The 23,938-nt window shown below is 39.9% G+C and overlaps 1 protein-coding gene across 1 annotated transcript in view; it reads right to left on the minus strand.

The window, feature by feature from the left end:
• The window catches only part of DOK6 (docking protein 6), a 367,977-nt gene that overhangs the window by 90,288 nt on the left and 253,751 nt on the right, over positions 1 to 23,938 (minus strand). The window lies entirely within an intron of this gene.

Consider the following 23,938-nt stretch of genomic DNA (forward strand, 5'->3'; position numbering starts at 1 on the left):
TGAAAGGAAGGAACATCTTAAAAATCTAGACAAACAGAATGATTCAGGATTTCTTAGGGGAGCTGACTTCTTAGTCACTCTGATTTAGGGCAGCTGAATATAATCGCTTTACCTGTTTGAGCAGGTTTTTCATCTCTACCAACCTCCCCCATCCACCTTCTCCTCCAATCTCTCTCAATTAGTTTCTAGATTCCTACATACATCAAGTCATGGAACAAAGCAAATGACAGAAGAGATACAGATATTGAACGTTCCAAAAAAGAGGTAAAGAAATGGAAGTTTCCTATATGAAAAAAAATATTACTTATCCTATTCTTACCTAAGTTTGGATTTTGCATTGCTATTTTTAAGTTAGAAGGTTTGGCTACATGATGAATAAGGTCTTCTTTCAAAGATAGAAGTTCCTAACTAAGCTGTGACTTAGTTCCATTTGAGCGAGTAGTTTGCTTTAAACTCCATTTAGTAATTGCTGTGTTTTAAGAGGTGGTTAATACTATTAAAACATGATTTACTATGCTGTGTTTCTTCAATCTTGACTTGGGTACTTTTACTTCTCCTTAATAACTTCCATGCAAGGGTTAAGCAAAGGGAGGTACAGAGTCATCCTGCTACTGCCCAGGCGTTCACGGAAGAAGGGGCATGGCCTCCGGCACGAAACTGCAGGTCATATCAAGGTTCAGTTACGCCCATTTCAGATCGGTGCAATTTGTCATTTACTGAGCTTCAATAATCCAGTGACTGCTATTGGAAATTCTCACTCAAACTGTCTGCTTCGCATCCTGAAATCACCTTTAGAGAGCCAAGAGCCCACTCTTCATGGCAGGTGTGTTGGATCATTTTACGTGCCCACTTGACTAGGCCACAGGGTGCCTAGACATTGAATTACACAATGTTCTGCGTGTGTGTGTGTGTGTGTGTGTGTGTGTGTGTGTTGGGGGGAGCTTATAGATGAGATTGACGTTTGGATCTGTAGACCAAGTGAAACAGATTGTCCTCCTCACTGTGGGTGGGCCTCCTCTAATCCATTGCAAGCCTGAACAGAAGAAAAGGGGATAAGGGAGAATTCACTCCTTCCGCCTATTTGTGAGCTGGGACATTAGTCTTCTCTTGTACTTGGACTAGAATGTACACCACCAGCTCTCCTGGGTGGCCAGCTGGCTCACTGCAGATGGTGAGACATCCCCACTTGACTAATCCAGCCGGCATATCTCTGTCTTCGAACTCTGCCAGCGCTCCCCTGTGCCCGTGGAAATCCCACATCCTGTCTCTGGGCGTTTGTGAGTGGTGAGTGGGATCCATGTCTCTGACGTGATAAAAATCATGTGGGTGGTTGGGAGAGCAAAGAATGGAGAAAACTAGACGTTACGAGAGGAATGTATTTCTGTTTTCAGTTTTGCTTCACTAGGGATATAGCTCTTCCAGTTCGTTCTGCTGGGATCTCCACAGACTTTTGCTTTCTGAGTCAGTATGTGGTGAAAAGAGAAGGAAACTACTGCCCGCCACACCCAGGAGGTGCCACTTTCTGTTCCCCCAACACAGCCCTAGACTCTTCAAGATCGGTCACTCAAGGGCACCTCATTACTCACGGGCACTTTCTCCCTAATCTGCCATGGGTTTTTATTTGCTTCGACTACTATTATTACAGCAAGAGAAATACGAAGTCAATATTCTGCTTCTGAAATTTAGAGTATGATTTGAGTCTCTCTAGCAGATTTTTATAAATTTTGAAAAGTCAGGTCTAGAGGGCTAAGTCTGAAGTTGGTTTTTTTTTTTTCTCTTTTATTCCCTGCCCCTCAGTCTGAGTTTTATTATATATCCTGGCTAGAAAGAAACTGAAACAGTACTCAAAAGAGGGCTCTGTTCCTTCCAGACCTGGGTGATGGTGGGAAAAAGAAAAGCAAAAGAGAAGGTACTGGGTGAGCCTTACACACCCTGATGTCTCTTATCTGAATGGACATTCTGGAGAAGACAAGAATTAATAAGTTGGTATCTAGATTGAGCCAATGACCCTACACTTGTGACTCCCCATAGGCCTCAGTTCAGAGGCAGAGCATCTAGAAAGTTCTGGGCAGAGGACTGGGGTTGAAGAAGAGGATATAAGCATTCTACGATTAAGGAAAATGCTTTGATCAGTGGATCCAGTGAAAAGTGCCAGTATATCCCCCCAAAAGGCCAAATGGATAGCTTTAGCAGATCCCAATGTGGGGCAGACCAGACCAGGTCTTGATCTGAGGTTCCTTAACTACCTAAGGCCAGGGAAGTCAGCTGTCTATTCAAACTACGTAAAACAGAAGAGGGGGAGGAAACCAGTATATTACCAAGATGACGCATCCCAAAAAGACAATTTAAAATGGCAAGTTAAAATATCCTCCTTCTCATTGGGAGGGGGCTTATGAAAAATATCAGAAAATCTCCACTCTCTTTGCTCAACTGAGTTGTATTAAATTTAGAGCCAGCCATCCTGGGCAAATAGTTGCAATTTCAAATAGCAACATCCTCGCTCTCTTGTCTGTGAAACTCACTGGCAAAGGTTTTCATTTCCTGTGATCTCATGTTACCCAGTCCTCGGGTCAGCTTCATAGGCTTTCTGCTCATTTGCGGAGAAAAGTCTTTCAAGTTTCTGCCACACTCTTTCCAGTTCCTCCGCCATGTTGTTCCTAGCCTCCACAGTCATTTGAGGATATGGAGGAAAATGAATGCATTTTATTCTGATGTTATTACTGAAGAGGCTCTTGCCATTGACAGAAAACCACAGAAAGAGCCAAAACCAAAAAAATGTATTCTTAGATGTTGAGCCTAGAGTTTGATCTGTGCCAGGTCGGCCATTGTGGCCTGGATGTCAGGAGGAGCCAGATGAGGAGGGTCCCGAGGAAAGGCACATATGAGCTCTGAACTCCTTTCCGGTATGACGGTTCACACTTGGAGTTAGAGAAGTGTGGGTTAGTGAGCCAAAAACAACCTTTCAGGTGGCATTAATATTGGTAAGAAAGTGGAGTAAGAGTATGGGATGTGAGAGAGAGGAGAGAAGCAGCAAATTCACACAGACACACACACACACACACACGAGATGCACGGGAAAGGTCAGTGAGTCAGATGGTGGTAAAAATCAACAAGGATTGAGCCGAGAAAACGATTCTGCAAACAGGAGCATCTTTCAGTCAACAAGCTGGCTGTAGGCTCAGGGCAGAAAAGGCCTCAGGAACCAGGAAGGAGAGAGAGAAGATCAGAACAAGCAGAGAGAACAGTCAACTGCACCATGTGAAAATTCTTTCCAGACTCCCATCCTCAGAGAACATTCTAGAAGGACCTCTCCTTGCTCATCCTGCAAACTGACCACATTTCCCCAATAAGGCACAGGCAGGTGCGACTCTCAAGGGCGGCGGTTTGGCGACTTAAGCGAGCGGGGGGGCATGTGCTCGGCCAGGGTCTGTCGCCTCTTCCTGCATTTTCTGCTCTGTTCCATTTCGTCTCACGTGAGGCAGAATTTACTTCATGTGATGATTCCACAAGGCATCCGGCGATGGGGCTGATTCTGTATTTTAAACGAACACTTCAGGTTGTGGCTTCTGCGCGCCTGAGTCCGACACTAGTGTTCTTGGGGCGAGGCCCAGACGGCTTCCTGCTCCATCAACGGGGACGAGGACAGAGAAGGACGCAGACCCTCCCGCAGGGTCACAGCCTCGTCAGCCTGTTTGCTCCTTCCACATCCGTCCCTCGGCACGGTGTGCCAGCACTTGCCCGGCCTAGGAAGGCTGCGCGGTGACAGGTGGCGACTTGGAAAACCACACGAGTGAGATGGGGCCCTCCTGGCCCGGAGTCCCGACTCTCTCCACTGCCTCCGGTTCACCGCATCTCCACGCCTGGGCCCGAGCCATCCGTTTCAAATTTCCAGAAACATCTCCAATCATTAATTAAGCACTTTCAAGAGACTGGTAGCAGGCTGCTGGTAGGCATGAAATTAATTACTTATGTCCCTGAGAGGTATTTCTAGAAACAGAGTTTTGATTTTCGGGAGGGGGCAATTTCAAGTCTGTGAAAGTGAGAGTCGTGACCACATGGATGTCACCAGCCAGAGGGTCCGCCTGGGGACCCTGGGTTCCTGGTGCTTCAGGAAGAGGCAGGGAGATAAGGAAACCCTTAGTACAGACGCGGCAACTTATCATTCTGTACGACTGTGGCCAGAGCTGGTCAAGGCACCTGCTGCAGCTAATTTAAGAACTGCACCCCCCAGGCTCCCCAGCTTCCCTGCGAGCGGCCAGGCAGAGAGAGGGAGAAGACGGATGAGCGGGGCGCATCTCCCCGGCCTCCTGCGCAGCTCGGGGTGACAGACTGTGGAGGCCCCGAGGTGGGGCTTGCTGCGAATCTTTTCTACCATCTCAGCCTGGCACCAACTGTGGTCCAGAACGGAATAAAAATGCCATGAAGGAAGGAGCTGAGAGAAATTTACTCTTTTACCCTTGAGACCTAATGGCATTCAAGCAGTATGCATTTTATTTTATTTTTCTTAATGGTCAGAGCCCTCGGCTGCCTCCTGTAAATACCTATCACGGATCAAAGCAATCTTCGTGAAAAATATTCCTCTCGGCTTCACGAGTTGTGAAAGCTCCAGGAAGTGCTCATCTGAAATGCCATCTTCTCCATGAACAAAAAGATCATTTGTTGCTGAGTTGTATCTCTATGATTTCATTTTTTTCCTACTGCATATAAGGATGTTTATAGAATCTCAATTATACAACATTTTGTATTGCTCTGTTATCTACAATTCTAAATGCTAGAGCTATAAAGTTATCTTCTGTTTATATAATTCATACTATTCTTTTTTTTTTCCACCAAGGGATTGATTACTCATTTCAGTTCCCCACAGTTATTTCTCTTGCTACTTTAATTAGGTTTTCCTACAAATGGAAGGGGAGAGGGAATAAGCAAGGTAGAAAACAAGAGAATCGAAAAGCAAATCTCATGTTTCTTTCCAATTTATGTCAATGGAAGTGGTAAAGGTTTTGAGACCAGGGTTAAGACACTGAGTGGCACGGGGCGAGGGGCTGGCTAACAGAGGGAAGGAGAATGTGCCAGGCTAAGATGATGTGTTGGGAGGCAGGAGTCACGCTGGGAAATAGGGATGAGGAGCCCAAGGGCTCAGGCTCAGCTCTGATTACTCTGGAAGTCCCCTGACCCCCGAGTCTCAGCTGCTCCCCCAGAAAACTATTGGCCTTACGCACTTTATAGGATTGCTAGGAGGATCAAAATGCAAAAGCATTTTGGAAACTGTTAAGTACTTGGAAATGAAAGGTATTATTAATGTGATTATGGGAATGGCTTCACAAAAGCATATGGTATCTGGAGACCAACACGGAAACATCTTCCTTGGCAAATGTCCTCTTGCTGTGCTGCTGAAATATCCTCGGCCTCGTCTCTATCTCTGGATGCTGCTGTGTTGTCTGTGTTTGGAGATGGTGTTTCCTGGTCTCAAACTGTGACCCACGCGGCCTCTGACAAGCAGTCACTCCCCCATGTGTGCTCTGTCAAACCGGCAATTGTCCCCGTAAGAGAATTTGCCCGTGAAAAACAGCTTCCCCTGGTAAAGTGGCAGCTTTCCACGGGGGAAATCTGCCTTCTGCTTCCACCAACACAGACCGTGTTTGAGAAGGGAACGAAAACCACTTTGCTATTTCACCAGCTAATGTAAAGGTCATTTTTCACCCTGTTTCTCTGGCAGTGGAAGGTTTTGATTGTATAGCTCTGGTAATGTTGCCTTTTTTGAAATTCATTTTTGTTTTCAGGGGCTGTGCTATCTTCCCCCATACAAGTTTCATTATATTTAGTGCAGCAGACCATGTAGCTGATGTAGTTAGAATGGCAGGCAAAATAGCCCATTACTATACCTATCGTCAGCTTGCTGAATATTTAGTAGAAAATGCAAAAAAAAAAAAAATTACAGTTGATCAGGATTGGAATAAATGGACAGGCTTAGTTTCTGATTTTTGATTTGGGTGACTTTATGGATTCCTCTCTGGGGTTCTATTTAAAACGTGGCAATTTATGTTGGTGCACAGAGTAAGAAAACAACTTTTTATTTTTTTAGTGGGAATTTCTTATTTCTTTAGTTTCTATGTTATTACAGGGTTCACCCGAACCAGTTTTATTAGTAAATAGAGCAATGACATATATTCTGTTAGGGTCCCATGCTGTCATTTTAGATGTTTTGGTTGCATATTTATTATGAATATTTTCAATCAACATAAATATGACTGAATTTAACTTTAGAGACATGAAGTCTTTTGCCGTTAATGCAAACACATGTCAAAGAAAATAGTCTAATCATTTACCACTTACATCTTCTAGTTGAAAAGAAGAGTTTTGGATTCAGGCAGGAATGTCTTTTCTGGATGTCCTCGTAATGACTTGTGTGACCTTGAAGGGACTGATTCCTCTCAGTTTGTACTGGTATACAGTCTCTGTCCTTTTTCTGATGCCTCTGTCTAGCACTGTGCCCTGGGAATCTGAATTCTATAAGCCCAGCCTCGCTTGCCTTCTGGTCTGGCCAAAGTGGGGCACTCCCAGAAGACAGTGGGACGGAGTAGGAGGTATTTCCCCCCCACCCTTCTCTTCCCGTCTTGGCACTGTGGTTTTGGCAAGCTTCCATCCCCCAGGGATCCACGTTCTCTCTGGGTTCTGGTTTCCTTGTTCCCTCAGGCACGGAGTAGATAAAACCTTCTCTCTGTTGCTAGTCTTGCGATGCCCACCACCATATGTTTGTTCCATAATCACCCCCACACTCTCTTTAAAGAATTCCTACAACAAATTCTCCCCAAATCCTTTGAGGAGGTAATTTCTGTATTGCTGGGCCCAAACATAATTCATAACAACTTATTTAATCTCTCACACACTCCATTTTCTCATTTATAAGATGAGGATAATAATGGCAGTACATCTAAGAAGTTTGCTGTGATGCATAATAAGAAGGATAGTGACACTACTAATACTAATGCTGATAATAATAAGTACAGTACTTGGCATGCATGAGTTGCCTATTCCAAAGCTTGCCCTTTAGCCACAGCATCAAAGTTTGTTGGCCAGGTATGTCAACAGATGATCCTGGGTTTGGCATATTAGTTAAAATTCGAAATTTTTAAAAATATTATGTAATAAGAACCCAAAGAGATGGAACTAGATAGCAGAAGAAAAATGTTCTGTGGACTAGAATCTTAAGAGAAAGACAGCACAAAATTTAAACACAGCAAGGCTTTGTCTTGGAGGACATCTCGAGCTAGGTCATGGAGTTTATCTAGATGAACGCTGGTGCCGCATAATCTTGTGTTGGGGCAGGAGGGTTGGCTCTTGCTAAGTCAAACAGAATATGACAACAATGTTACCCAAATATTTTCTATCTTGAGCCATGAAAACCACAGGAGAATGGGCTTTTGGAGCAGGCCTGAAGGATTCTCCAGAAAATTGTGATAATGACTAGGCAGAGAAATTCAAGAGCCGTGCTTTTCTAATTGGATGCTGGGTACATTTGAAATATCGGGCTGGACCAGTCCATGTTAAGTCTCTGAGACAAGTACTAGGAGATGGGCATTTTGGGGGAGAAGATGTCACTAATGTCCTCCTAGCTTTAGAGCCAAAAGAAAATACGTCTAGGCCGAGACATCAGGCTAACATTCAGTACTGCTGTCCTCTATGTCAGTGAGCTGTTGCTAGGTTGTTTGAAGGCGCTCATGTGAAGATAAGAATAGTAACTTACTTGGAAAATACCTTCTTTTATAAATATGGACCCAAAGTTCAAAGGTGTAAGTATGAATGGTGTAAAAGCAACATTTTCCCCCCTGAAGAACATATTAAGAGTCTCAGTGCTCTTCAACAGTGACCCAAAGTGACACAAAGACCCAAACATGATCTCATTTTATGAGGTGGAATTAAATTAACATCTCCATTTAAAAGGGGTTTGAAACAACACCTTATCTTTCTCGAGGAAGCTTTCAACTTCCTTCATGTTACCATAATATTCCAAAAATCATACATACCCTCGAGCTGACCCCCTGCAGTCTACAATTTCTCTCATTAATTAAGCTTTTAGGTTTAAAGACAGAGCAAACTGGCTTTACCCAGGATACATACAATTCTTACTACTGAGTGTAAACTTTCATTGATCCTTTCACTTCATACTATTTAAAAAGACAGTGCTGTTTACATGATTTTTAAAGACCTATTTTTAGGTTGTCTTTCCACACACAAGAAAAATAATTCTTTGGTGGATTTTTTTTCTATTTTTTGTTCTCATCAATAAATGTATGAAATTCATACTTTAAGTAAATTCATAATAATGCTTCCACTGCATTTTTAAAACCTTCCTTCCAAGGGAGTCAGCTTAGGAAAGAACTAATATAATTAGCATTTTCTGATGGATGACTAGTGTCAAGACAGAGAGATGAAAATGCTTATTGTGGTTGGAGAATACACGTGTCCTGCATGCAACATCACCATGTGGCTGGAGAAAGTGACTGACACTAGCTCTTTGGTTTAGATGACCGAAGCGTTATTTCGCCTAGTTTTGTAATCTATATTACTAATTTAAATTTTCGTTTAAATTCTAGTTACTCAACATACAGTGCAATATTGGTTTCAGAAGCAGACCTCATTGATTCATCTCTTACATACAGCACCCAGTGATCTATATAACAAGTACCCTTCTAAATACCTCCACCCATTTAACCCATCCCCTGCCTACTGCCCCCCGTCAACCTTCAGTTTATTGTCTTTCATTAAGAGTCTCATGGTTTATTGCCCCTTCTCACCCCCTCCCCCCATATGTCCATCTGTTTAAAACCTTATGTTTCTTTCTGTCTTCAGTTTGGGCCAGATCTATAGCTCGCTACCTTTGCATCTCTGGTGAGTACTTCATCGAGCCCCTGCCATTTGGAGAGAAGGTAAGCTAAAATAGAAAAAACAAAAACAAACAAAAAAAAAACCAAAAACCAAAACAAAACCCAACTCATTCTTTAAGTAAATAATTGACTTAGGCTAAAACATCTTCAAATAAATAAGCACATTTGTGTGTGTGTGTGCCTACTATGTGCCAGAAATACACGTGGTTGTTGAAGAGAGGAACTTCCATACAAGCACTTTAAGTATATATTCTTAAAAAACAAAAAAGACTTATTTATTTATCTTAGAGAGAGAGAAAGAGAGAGAGAGAGAGAGCATGAGTAGGGAGAGGAGAGGGGCAAAGGGACAGGGAGACAAGCAGACACCCGACTGAGCAGGGTTTAATCCCAGGACCCTGAGATCATGACCTGAGCTGAAATCAAAAGTCTGATGCTTAACTGACTGAGCCACCCAGGCGCCCCACGGATATATTTTACAACACTTATTAAAGTGATTTGACGGTAACACAGGAGGCAACATTGTAATCTAGACATTGTATAATATCCTGGGTATGTGAAGATAGGCTTTTCTTATGTATGGTCTGATAAAGGCAAGTTTGGGAATTTATGTGCCATCTTTGTGCTGGTGAACACAAGCAATATCAAGGACAAAAATCCTAAGAAACTCAAGGCTGAATCTACAAATACACTTTTGGGCAGGCAGGTTGAATATAGGGTATTTCCGAGAATAAGAGAAAAATTCCTCCTTTCTGCTTGTTTCAATCCTTTATATAGGAATTCACTTATTTCACCTCTTCAGATCTTAAAGTGTGTTCATTTGATCAACGTTGTAACTCCTGATGAACTGCTTTATAGGAAATCTTTTGAAACTTTTTGATTTTAAGAAGTAGTGTTTTAAGAGTCCATAAAAATAAAATCACCATGCTCATTTATTAAAAAAAAAAAAACCAGAAGCCAACAACTGTGAAATCTTGTGACTCTATTAAGAAATAAATGAATTGATGGACATTATGTCCATGTAAATTATGGTCAAAGATGGAAGACTTCCAACAGTACAAACTCGTATCTATCATTCAAGAAATCAATCAACTTAGATATTCTGTGCCAGTGGTAACAGATTTAAATGATCTGCATTTTGTATTAAGATTTTGTATCTTTCAGACACTTTTTAAATTACTTTTTTTTTTGAAGATTTCGTTAATTTATTTGCAGGAAGAGGGAGAGACAGCGAGAGAGGGAACCCAACAGGGAGAATGGGAGAGGGAGAAGCAGGCTTCCCACTGAGCGGGGAGCCCGATGCAGGGCTCGATCCCAGGACCCTGGGATCATGACTTTAGCCAAAGGCAGACATTTAAGGTCTGAGCCACCCAGGCTCACCTTTTAGACACATTTAAATTCAGAATTAACATGCAGGATCAAAAGAGAAATGTAAACACCAAACTGTTCCTGACTTAACCACTTGTCATAATCTTATTACCTAGCAAATTGTCTTTTCAGTTAAAAAATTGAGAGGTAAAGAAAATGAGTTCAAAGCTGCTCTGATATCATGATAACACAATATTTTAACAGATATGCACTATATAATTACCATGTGTTCTACCTTTCAATATTCTGAAACAAGGTTCAGAATACCTTGATGTTTAAAAATAACATTTCTAAGAAATATAATTGTAATATTTTCATATTTTTCTTACATGACTTTTAGTTGTAAGGAACAAGTATGGAAAAAATGAGATAAAATATATAGAGCTCAGTGATGTGTTAGAAAGTAAACAAGAGCGTAACTACCACTTAATCAAAACTTAGAACAGAGTAAGCATCCTAGGATTCTCTGTTCCTCAATTCCTACCACCTTCCCATTCCACACTCTGATTTAACCAGATTTTTACGGCAATAAATTCCTGGGTTTCTGTTTTCGTTTTTGTTTTTTAGTTTTTCACCTAAATATGCATCCATAAACACTGTAGTTAGTCTTGTTGATTTTTCAGTTTTATTCTTTTGTGTTTGCTTTCTTTTCCTCCCTGAAAATTCTACTTATTCATCCATACGTAGCTGTGGACAGTGTAGGCCATTCATTGTTACTGAAATATTCTATTATTTGATTATGTTAAATTATTTTCCATTCTGCTGCTGAATCACATTCAGTTTATTTCCATTTGGGGCTCTTACCAAATATTAAATACTTGAGTCCCTGTTTCTTGATAGAGGTGTACAGCATTTCCATAGAGCACGTATCTAGAACTGGGATTGCTTGGTTATGGAGTATGCATATGTGCCAGTTTACTAGGTAATGACAGACTAGTTATTGTACAAAATTCACTTCTACTGTAAGGGTGAGAGTTCCAGTTACTTCACATCTTCACTAACATTTGCTGTTGTCAGTCTTTTAACTTTTAGCCATAATTGAATGTGGACTATCTTATCTCATTGAAACTTGAATTTGTAATAAGAAGATTGAATGATCTTATTATCTGTATTGATTATTTGGATATAATCTTCTGTCCAGCGCCTATTCAAGTTACTTGTTCATTTTTGTATTGGGTTATCTTTTCCTTATTGCTTCTTTTTAGTTCACTACATAGTCTGGATATGACCCCTTCATCAGTCATATATGTTGCAAGTATTTTCTTTCATACTATGCCTAATTTTCATGCCCTACATGGTCTTTTATGAATAGAATTTGTTAATATTCCTTTTCTTCTTCTTCTTCTTTTTTAAAAAAGATTTATTTATTTATTTTATAGAGAGCAGAGAGAGAGCATGCCCGAGGCAGGGGCAGGGGAGGGCTGAGGGACAGAATCTTCAAGCAGACTTCCTGATGAGCACAGAGCTTGATCAGGACTCTTGAGATCTTAACATGAGCCAAAATCAAGTGTTGGATGCATAACTGACTGAGCCACGCAGGCACCCCAGAATTTCTTAATATTCTTAATCTTAATGTGGTCCAATATATTGACTCTTTTATTAGTATTTTAAGAGTTCTATTTGAAAGTAATGTCTTCCTGGAAATCATGAAGATATTCTCCTCTCTTTGAATCCAAAAATTGTATTATTTTAATCTCATATTTTAAATTTATCATCTACCTATAATTAATATTACTGGTGTTTATAAATGTAAGGTTGGATCAGTTACTCTTTTTTATTATTGAAGTATAATTCACGCTCCGTGGGGAGTCTGCTTGAGATTTTCTTCCTTTCCTCTCTGTCTGCCGCTCCACCCATTGGCACATGTAAGTGCACTCTCTCTAAAATAAATAAATAAAATCTTAAAAAAAAATAGAAATATTATTTCCCAAATGCTCTCCATTACCACCTTTGACATAAAACAAGTATCTGTATAAAAAGTCCGTGTTTCTTCCAATGGTCAGAGATCTATTCTTTGCTGATGTTACACTACCTTAAACAGTTTAGCTTTATAATATGTCTACATATCTGGAAGGGTATGTCTTTTCAGCCTGTTCTTGAACAGTGAGTTGGCTAATTCATGTGAGGTTTTCCATGTTCATTTCCAGATAACTTTTGGAATTAGCTTTCTAAGTGTCATGTCTTAACAATTTTCATTTATCTTTATTCAGTGCTGCATTTCTATTCGATCTGGGAACAGCCTTTTTTCATGACGATGTTTTTCAGCATGTCTGTATTCCCTTTGATGAAGGTGTGCTGGGGAAGAATTGTATCAGATTTCAGTTTGTATACAATATTTTAATTTCACATTTAATCTTAAAGAATATATTCACTAAGCTTGGAATTTTAAGTAGTTATTTCCTTTTAGCACTTTATAGGTCTTTATAGGTATTATTCCATTTTTTTCTGACTTTCACAATTTCTACTGAACTATCAGCTACAAGTTACACTGTAACTTCTGAAAATAGCCAGTTTCGTTCAAGAGCATCCTTCTTTTATTCATTCTTAGATTTAGTAGAAATTCCTGACTGGATGGTATGATGTCTTTCTTATTTTTGAAATATTTCCTCAGCCAATATATCTTGAAGTTTTGCATCTGTCCGCTTGTCAATCTTCTCTTCTAGGATTTATAATAAAACATAAGAATACTATATGTTTCTCATGTTCTCTTCCAACCTTTTGTCTTTCTGTGTTTTTTCCCCCCCGGATATTTTCTTCTGATCCTTTCCCCCAGTAATTACTAATTTTTAAAAATTAATTATTTTTATTAACATATAATGTATTATTTTCCCCAGGGGTACAGGTCTGTGAATCATCAGGCTTACACACTTCATAGCACTCACCATAGCACATACCCTCCCCAATGTCCACAGCCCAACCACCGTATTCTTAGCCCCCCACCCCACAGCCACCCTCAGTTTGTTTCCTGAGATTAAGAGTCTCTTATGGTTTGTCTCCTTCCCAATCCCATCCTGTTTCATTTTTTCCTTCCCTATCCCCCAAACTCCCCAGTCTGCCTCTCAAATTCCTCATATCAGGAAGATCATATGATAATTGTCTTTCTCTGATTGACTTATTTCACTCAACATAATACCCTCTAGTTCCAGCCATGTCATTGCAAATGGCAAGATTTCATTTCTTTTGATGGCTGCATAGTATTCCATTATATATATATACACACCACTCTTCTTTATCCATTCATCTGTTGGTGGGCATCTAGTTTCTTCTCATAGTTTGGCTATTGTGGACATTGCTGCCATAAACTTTTGGGTGCATGTGCCCCTTTGGATCACTACATTTGTATCTTTAGGGTAAATACCCAGTAGTGTGATTGCTGGGTCATAGCGTAGCTTTATTTCCAACTGTTTGAGGAACCTCCATGCTGTTTTCCAGAGTGGCTGCACTAGCTAGCATTCCCACCAACAGTGTAAGAGGGTTCCCCTTTCTCTGCAACCTCTCCAACATCTGTTGTTTCCTGACTTGTTAATTTTAGCCATTCTGACTGGTGTGAGGTGGTATCTCATTGTAATTTTGATTTGTATTTCCCTCACGCTGACTGATGTTGAGCACTTTTTCACGTGTCTGTTGGCCATCTGGATGTCTTCCTTGCAGAAATGTCTGTTCATGTCCTCTGCCCATTTCTTGATTGGATTATTTGTTCTTTGGGTGTTGAGTTTGCTAAGTTCTTTACAGATTTTGGATACTAGCCCTTTATCTGATATGTCATTTGCAAATATCTTCTCCCATTCTGTCAGTTGTCTTTTGGTTTTGTTGACTGTTTCCTTTGCTGTGCAAAAGGTTTTGATCCTGATGAAATCCCAATAGTTCATTTTTGCCCTTGCTTCCCTTGTCTTTGGTGATGTTTCTAGGAAGAAGTTGCTGTGGCTCAGGTCGAAGAGGTTGCTGCCTGTGTTCTCCTCAAGGATTTTGATGGATTCTTGTCTTACATTGTGGTCTTTCATCCATTTTTAGTCTATTTTTGAGTGTGGTGTAAGGAAAGTTTCATTTTTCTGCATGTGGCTATCCAATTTTCCCAACACCATTTGTTGAAGAGACTTTTTTCCATTGGATATTCCTTCCTGCTTTGTCGAAGATTAGTTGACCATAGAGTTGAGGGTCTATTTCTGGGCTCTCTATTCTGTTCCATTGATCTATGTGTCTGTTTTTGTGCCAGTACCATACTATCTTGATGATGACAGCTTTGTAATAGAGCTTGAAGTCTGGAATTGTGATGCCACCAACTTTGGCTTTCTTTTTCAACATTCCTCTGGCTATTCAGGGTCTTTCTGGTTCCACACTAAATTTTTGGATTATTTGTTCCATTTCTTTGAAAAAAATTCATGGTATTTTGACAAGGATTGCATTAAACGTGTAGATTGCTTTAGGTAGCATAGACATTTTCATAATATTTGTTCTTCCAATCCATGAGCACGGAACGTTTTTCTATTTCTTTGTGTCTTCCTCAGTTTATTTCAGAGGACCTTATAGTTTTGTGAGTATAGACTCTTTGCCTCTTTGGTTAGGTTTATTCCTAAGTATCTTATGGTTTTAGGTGCAACTGAAATAGTATTGACTCCTTAATTTCTCTTTCTTCTGTCTTGTTGGTGGTGTATAGAAATGCAACTGATTTCTGTGCATTGATTTTATATCTTGACACTCTACTGAATTCCTGTACAAGTTCTAGCAGTTTTAGAGTGGAGTCTTTTGGGTTTTCTACATAAAGTATCATATCATCTGCAAAGATTGAGAGTTTGTTTTCTTCTGTGCTGATTCAGATACCTCTAAATTCTTTTTGATCTCTGATTGCTAAGGTTAGGACTTCTAGTACTATGTTGAATAGAAGTGGTGATAGTGGACATCGTTGCTGTGTTCTTGACCTTAGGGGAAAAGCTCTCAGTTTTTCCCCATTGAGAACGATATTCACTGTGGGTTTTTCATAGATGGTTTTGAAGATATTGAAGTATGTACCCTCTACCCCTACACTTTGAAGAGTTTTGATCAAGAAAGGATCCTGTACTTTGTCAAAGGCCTTTGCACCATCTATTAAGAGTATCATATGGTTCTTGTTCTTTCTTTTATTAACATATTGTATCATGTTGATTGATTTGGGGATGTTGAACCAACCCTGCAGCCCTGGAATAAATCCCACTTGGTCATGGTGAATAATCCTTTCAATGTACTGTTGGATCCTATTGGCTAGTATTTTGGTGAGAATTTTTGCATCTGTGTTCATCAAGGATATTGGTCTAAAATTTTCTTTTTTGATAGGGTTTTTGCCTGGTTTTGGGATCAAGGTAATGTGGCCTCATAAATGAGTTTGGCAGTTTTCCTTCCATTTCTATTTTTTGGAACAGTTTCAGGAGAATAGGTATTAATTCTTCTTTAAATGTTTGGTAGAATTCCCCTGGGAAGCCGTCTGGTCCTGGGCTCTTGTTTGTTGGGAGATTTTTGATGACTGGCTTCAATCTCCTTACTGGTTATGGGTCTGTTCAGGTTTTCTATTTCTTCCTGGTTCAGTTTTGGTAGTTTATATTTCTCTAGGAATGCATCCATTTCTTCCAGATTGTCAAATTTGCTGGCATATAGTTGCTCATAATATGTTCTTATAATTGTTTGTATTTCTTTGGTATTGGTTGTGATCTCTCCTCTATCATTTATGATTTTATTTATTTGGGTCCATTCTCTTTTCTTTTTGATAAGTCTGGCCAGGGGTTTATCAGTCTTATTAATTCTTTCAATGAACTAGCTCCCAGTTTTTTTTTTTTTATTTGTTTTACTGTTCTTTTGGTTTCTATTTTGTTGATTTCTGCTCTGATCCTTATTATTTCTCTTCTTCTGCTGAGTTTAGGTTTTCTTTGTTGTTCTTTCTCCAGCTCCTTTAGGTGTAGGGTTAGGTTGTGTATTTGAGACCTTTCTTGTTTCTTGAGAAAGGCTTGTATCATTATATATTTCCCTCTCAGGACTGCCTTTGCTGTGTCCCACAGATTTTGAACAGTTGTGTTTTCATTTTCATTTGTTTCCATGAATTTTTTCAATTCTTCTTTAATTGCTTGGTTGACCCATTCATTCTTTAGTAGTATGCTCTTTAGCCTCCATGTATTTGAGTTCGTTCCAACTTTCCTCTTGTGATTGAGTTCAAGCTTCAGAGCATTGTGGTCTGAAAATATGCAGGGAATGATCACAATCTTTTAGTACCAGTTGAGACCTGGTTTGTGATCCAGGATGTGATCTATTCTGGAGAATGTTCCATGTGCTTTAGAGAAGAATGTGTATTCTGTTGCTTTGGCATGGAATGTTCTGAATATATCTGTGATGTCCATCTGGTCCAGTGTGTCATTTAAGGCCTTTATTTCCTTGTTGATCTTTTGCTTGGATGACCTGTCCATTTCAGTGACGGCAGTGTTAAAGTCCCGTACTATTATTGTATTATTGTTGATGTGTGTCTTTGATTTTGTTATTAACTGGTTTATATAGTTAGCTGCTCCCATGTTAGGGGCATAGATATTTAAAATTGTTAGATCTTCTTGTTGGACAGATCCTTTGAGTATGATATAGTGTCCTTCCTCATCTCTCATTATAGTCTTTGGCTTAAAATCTAATTTATCTGATATAAGGATTGCCCACCCCAGCTTTCTTTTGATGTCCATTAGCATGTTAAATTGTTTTCCACCCCCTCACTTTAAATCTGGAGGTGTCTTTGGGTCTAAAATGAGTTTATTGTAGACAGCATATTGATGGGTTTTGTCTTTTTTATCCATTCCAATACCCCATGGCCTTTGATTGGGGCATTTAGCCCATTTCCATTCAGGGTAACTATTTAAAGATATGCATTTAGTGCCATTGTATTGCCTGTAAGGTGACTGTTACTGTGTATTGTCTCTGTTCCTTTCTGGTCTACTACTTTTAGCTCTATCTTTGCTTAGAGGATCCCTTTCAATATTTGCTGTAGGGCTGGTTTGCTGTTTGTAAATTCTTTTAATTTTTGTTTGTTCTGGAAACTTTAAAAAAAATTTTTTTTAAAAGATTTTATTTATTTATTTGACAGACAGAGATCACAAGTAGGCAGAGAGGCAGGTAGAGAGAGAGGGGAGGAAGCAGGCTCCCTGCCAGGAGGAGCCAAGAGCTCAGGGCCCCACTCCTCAGTGCACCCTCAGAGAAAAGGGGTCAATCACTCCCGGTCTCCAGCCACGCTCTGGGCTCACCCGGCCTGTGACCAAGTGTTTCGGGCTCCGTGCACAGCCCCATTTGGAGTCTCCAAGTCTAGCAGATTCCTGCCTCCAGAGGAGGAAGGTGAGTCTCCCTGGATCTGCCAGTTGTGGGGTTCTTGCTCAAAGAGCAATGATCCAACTGTGCCTTGGATCAGGGTTTAAGAGAGCTCACTCCTTGGCTCTGTCTCTGTAGTCAGCTTCCCCACTCTGATACCTGGGAGCTCTGCCACACTCAGACATCCCTGATCTTTCAGTGACCTTGCGGATCCTGAGACCACACTGTCCCTGCGAGGACTCCACCCCTGCTTAGACTCTGTAGCGATGACCCTCTGTGGAGCAGATTTCTAAAAGTTCTGATTTTGTGCTCCACTGCTCTGCCACTTGCCAGGAGCCAGCCCCCCCACTGCGGTCTACCTTCCGTTCGCTTTGGATTCACTTCTCTGTCCATCCTACCTTTCAGAAAGTGGTTGATTTCCCCCCACCCCCCTAGATTTGCTGCTCTTCTTTTTGATCTCCTGTTGAGTTTGTAGGTGTTCGGAATGGTTTGATAACTATCTAGCTGATCTCCTGCAACCTGATGTCATTTCAGTCTGCTACTCCTCTGCCATCTTGCCTCTCCAATCTTTAATTACTAATTTTTAAAAAATAAGTCTAATCTTCAGTTACATACAACTAATTAGTTTACAATGTTTGTTGTTTTATGTGTTGCAAGGATCTGCAATTTTTTTGGATACTGCTTCTATCAAAAGTAACACTCTATGGCCTCTCATGGTAGGTCCTAAAAGCCAGCTTTCACCTGACTCCCTCTTTTTTGAGATGCTTGCTCTTGGAGTTCAGTCATCATGTTTTGAGGAAGCACAAGCCACACTGAGGAGGCTACTTGTAGTATAACAGCTTACTTTCCAGAGAAGATCGAGATCCAAATGACATCAACTTTTAGACATGTGAGTGAGGAAGCCTTTGAGAAGACTCCATCCTTGGCCCCCCATCTGACTGCAAACACACGAGAGAACAACGAACAAGAACTACTTAGCTGAACCTAGTCAACTCAGAATTGTGAGAGGTGGTGATGATGATTGTATTAATACTAATGATTTTTGCTATTTTATACCAGTTTCAGATAGAAGAAAAGTAACTGGAGCTTGGTGTTTATTAGGTCTGAAATTCTTATTTGTTCGCTTTTAAAATAGCTTCTTCCACTTTTTTGACTAAATTCTCAATCTTGTCATTATCTCCTTATGTATTATAAGCATCTGCATTTGAAGTCCATCTAGGGTAACTCCAGGATTGAGGTCTCTTTGGGTTGGTTATTATTATCCATTGTTCCAGTTTTTCTTCATCTCTAGTTGTTGGCTCATCTCAGTCTTGTTCTTTTTATTTTTTATTGTGCACTAGACATTTTATTGAAATAATTTTAGGCCTAAAATGCTTTCCTCCTAACATGATTTACATTTGTCTTCTCCAAGATCCTACCTTTGTAAATTCTACACTTTGAGTTAGAATACTGACAGAATGACCTAGTAGAAGAAGGATATTTTAGTGAATTATAGCATCAGAACTTTAGCCTAAAATAAAAAGTCACTTAAATCTTTTGAGAAATAAATGTAATAATCATTAAGTCTTAGTTCTTTGCAATTAAAAAATCATAGTACTTTGAAAAACCATTAATTCTAGAATCAGTTTATATGTACATATACTGAAGACACAGAGACAAATAAGTTATAGTACCAGCATTCCAGAGTTTCATTAGTAGGAGAGGCAACAAATAAGTAACTATAAAAATAATCTGAAGTGATCCGAAGGGGCACGTGCACCCAAATGTTTATAGCAGCAATGTCTACAATAGCCAAACTATGGAAAGAACCTAGATGTCCATCAACAGATGAATGGATAAAGAAGATGTGGTATGTATATACAATGGAATACTATGCAGCCATCAAAAGAAATGAAATATTGCCATTTGTGATGACGTGGATGGAACTAGGGGTAACATGCTTAGTGAAATAAGTCAATCAGAGAAAGACAATTATCATATGATCTCCCTGATATGAGGAAGTGGAGATGCAATGTGGGGGGTTAAGGGGGTAGGAGAAGAATAAATGAAACAAGATGGGATCAGGAGGGAGGCAAACCATAAGTGACTCTTAATCTCACAAAAGAAACTGAGGGTTGCTGGGTGGAGGGGGTTCAGGAGAGGGGGGGTGGGGTTATTGACATTGGGGAGGTTATGTGCTATGGTGAGTGCTGTGAAGTGTGTAAACCTGGCGATTCACAGACCTGTACGCCTGGTGATAAAAATACATTATATGTTTATAAAAAAATAAAAAATTAAAAAAAATTATTTCCCTAACTGTGAAATTAAAGAAAATAAATACAAGTTACATAACCTATCAGAATAAAAAATAATCTCAGATAGTAAGTGCTGTAATAAGAATAGTATGCTGCACTAGGAGAGTGCTGGAAACTGCTAAGCAAAGCTTGGGCCACAAGATTGGGTTTACTATTGAAGGGATTACATGTATAAAATGTGGTCCTTGCTACACCTTTATAAACAAAAAAATAAAAAAATTTAAAAAGCATACACACACACATATACAGAGGTCACTCAGAAGTATAATTATAACACTATATCATCTTGGGGAGCCAGTAGCTCTTTATTATGCTTAATAATGTAAATCAGGTTTTAAGATATAAACACCATCAGTACAAGTCTCATGCTTCCTGAATCAGGGTTCCATGCTTAATCTTTAGAGCATGTTTTGTTGGTGAGAATTAATGCTAACACAACCACTCATCAGCAGCATGGGGCCTAGGTCTTTAGGTTTGATTGCATTTTGCTCTCAACAATCTAATTATAGTCTTTCCTCTTCGAAGATTATAGAATAGACCTGGAATATATTAAACCATTACTGTGTACTTCCAGTGCCTTAACTATTTAGATTTTGAGCAGTCTCCAATGTTCTTTTGTTCAGAGTCTATCAATTTGGATGGTCACCCTGACTCTGTTCAGTGTTCACCCAGATCAGTGCTGTCTCTGGTCACACTAAACAATGATGGGCAAATGGAGAACCAGCATATTGGAGACGGGGGACATGTTCACAGTGACTACTACTGGGCTTATCTGAGTGGTAGAATTCATGACCAGTACAAAGACACCAGTACAAAAAAATCCTCTTTTATAAGCCATACAGCTATTAACACAATAGAAACTGATTACTCACTCTTGATGGCGTGGCATAAAATATGCCTCCTTTTTAAAACTAAATAGGGGCCTCATCACAATAGTAGAGAAACAATTTTTCTGACAATTTTACTATGTTGTTATTTCCAAACCTTGTCTCATAGTTCCTTTCTTGATAAAATGTGCTCTATTGTTACCTCCAACTCACACAAGAGTTTCTGCTTTCTGAATAGAGGATTAAACCACTCAACGCTTCTTGCTGTATGGAAATTGCCTATTTCCCTTAGCTTTCAATCAGCTGCTGTGTCCTCTTATTTCAACTTGGTGCTTTTATCCACCCCAAACTATTCTAAATGTGCAAAGAGGCAAATCTACTCTTCAGCGACTCTAAGACTCAGTATGGACACCACGGATCCCTCTGCCCTTATTCCCATCAGCTGTAATCACATGGAATTCTGCCACATTAGGTCAGACAAGGCAACTTCCTTGATTTTAAAGAGCATTGAACATTATATTTCTTTAAAAATATACTTAGGAAACATATTATTGTATAAACTATGTCTTTACTTTTCTGTCTCTTTTGCTTTGACATCTAGGGCCTTGCTGACCCCAAAGGGCCTGACCTTCCCAGAGTTAGCCAGTTCCTAGAGATGGTAAATAACTCACCTGCAAGCATGCTTTTCAAATATAAACCAACCAACCCAGAACCCACATCTCCAGCCACCTCCTTTACTGAGCTCTCATACTCCGGACTTCTATGCTAATCACTCCAGGGCCAGATACTAGACACTGGGGACAGCCCTTATGTCTCAGAGCCCACTAAAATTATGCAAACTACCCATTCCTCACCCTGCTAACCCTACTTTACCCATTCCACAAAAGCCTTTGCCTGCCGTCCCCACCTCCCTCTGCCTCCTGACCAATCCTGGGACTTCACCATGTAGCCTGCCATGCCACAGTATGCCCCTTCCTCCTGGGAACTGTAAGGGACAAACTGACTTTTCAATGGCAATCATCTCCTGATCTGTTGGCCTTACCATACCTAATAATAATAAAACCTATCAAAACAATTATCGTGTACCCTAAGCAACTTTTTTGTTGTTTATAAGCACTTACTAGGTACAATAGGAAATGTGTTTCCCATTTTTTTCTATTGTTTTGATAACATACTTTTTTATTTCTTGAAGCTTATGTTTTATTCACAAAGAAAGAGATTTTAAAAGGGGCCTGATGAATACTTTTACAAATTAATTTTTTTCTAAAGATTTTATTTATTTATTTGACAGACAGAGATCACGAGTAGGCAGAGAAGCAGGTAGAGAGGGAGAGGGGAAGCAGGCTCCCTGCTGAGCAGAGAACCCGATGTGGGGATCGATCCCAGGATGCTGAGATCATGACCTGAGCCAAAGGCAGAGGCTTAATCCTCTGAGCCACTCAGACGCCCCTACAAATTAATTTTTGTATTGCAAAAGGTTTTTGTCATGAAATATTACATAAGAATTAAAATTCAGAAATATTAGAATTCAGAATATTACAAAGAGATAAAAATTCAGAAATATATCTACATTGGATTCCAGAAATTCTTGGAAGAAAATGCCTGTGGTGCAGAAAGAATAGGAGAGATTTCTTCCTTAAAACCAGAACTCATAAGTTTATGTGAAGCAAGAAACTAAAGTGTGTTTAAATTTCTCAGCTGGGGAATGGATAAAGGAGTTGTAGTATACTCACACTGCAATAAAAAGCAATGAACTCCTGGATATGAAACACCACAGAAAAACCTAAAAGATACTATGCTAAGTAAAAGTCACCAGACATGCATTTAAATGACATTCTGGAGAAAAGCAAATCTATAGGGCTAGAAATCAGAACAGTGTTTCCCAGGGGCTGGAGGTGGGGTTGATGGTTTTGCTCACTTGGTCTGCACTTGGAAATTAGAAATAATTCACAAATTATTCTTAGAAGAGGAGCAAACTTCGGAACACCATTCTAGGGCAGCAATTATAAGTAACCAGGGAAAGACATTTTTGTTAATTTTTCAAGGTCTGTTACCTAAAGCAACTTTGAGCAACTGAAGGCCCAATCTGAAAATTTTCTTTAAATGGCGGTAAGGGTCCTGAGACAATGTAGGGACATTCTAAGGAAGACAGGTATAGGAAAAGGACAGTGTGGAAAAGTAGAGTCAGCAGAACTTGTACAAATAAAGACACAAACCCAAATAAATCCTGGCTCTTTGGGGTTAAGGTTCTTACTATTTCCATAGCGAAGAGGATATAAGACATCCGAGTGAGGACCTCATGGAAACAAACTCACAGTTTGTCATTTATAGTTATAATGAATGTTAATTGCAAGTTCCTGGCCCCACAGTGCTCATGATATCGCACCATTAGCAGCTAAAATTTTCTAGTTACCTCCTTAGGGTGGAGCTTTACAGAGTAATATGGACCAAGTGGGCTATGAGCAACAAATTCCCTCAATGATGTGGCAGGTAGGAAAGAATGCTTCCTCTAGGGGGGCACTGTTTCATCTGGGTGGGGGTTGGAGGATTCTGTGTTAAACTGTGACTCCCCAGAAGAGAGGAATTGGTTTTTAGCCTGCTCAGCAAGGTTGGAGGAAACAGAAGTGAATCCATTTTAATAGAACTGGGATTCAGCAGCGAAAATGATGTTGCTGAAGCATCCCTTTTTCTTCCGATTAGACTTTATATTTACAAATAAATTAGTTAATTCCAGCAGAATTACTAATGTTCTTGTTTTCTAGCTCTCTGCTGAATGAACTAGTTTCTGCCAAGTGCCCTACTAGTAATACAATGAATGCAAATATAGTGGCCTCAGAAATCACCTTGCACAAGTAGAATGGGTTCAGAGTGGTAACAGGAAAGCAAATAGAAGAAAATCAGTGGGGAATTTCAATGCTTCCATGACCGTTTCAAACCCTTATTTGACTTGCTTCAAATACAATCCTTTTACAGAACAATGGAGCATGGATTTTTCAAATGTAACTGCAGACAAACTCCTTGTTTTGAGGTTGGAAGAATTCATTCATCTGCAAAGCCAAATGTCAAAAATGTCAAAAATGTTTCTCATTTCTCATCAGGCCTGTGCTTGACCAGGTGCCCAGTGGAAAGTTCTGCCACAGGAAACAGGGCGTGAGGTAGGGAAGTGGTGCCTTCAGTTTGAAAAGATGTCAGGCCATGTGCTGCCTTGTTTAGTAGCACCCTGGGATCTGGCTTCTCATTTTTCCTTTAAAATAGAAAATTCAAG

The sequence above is a fragment of the Lontra canadensis genome, unplaced genomic scaffold, assembly GCF_010015895.1.
Source record: "Lontra canadensis isolate GAN:19392208 unplaced genomic scaffold, GSC_riverotter_1.0 scaffold44, whole genome shotgun sequence".
NCBI classification, from domain to species: Eukaryota; Metazoa; Chordata; class Mammalia; order Carnivora; family Mustelidae; genus Lontra; species Lontra canadensis.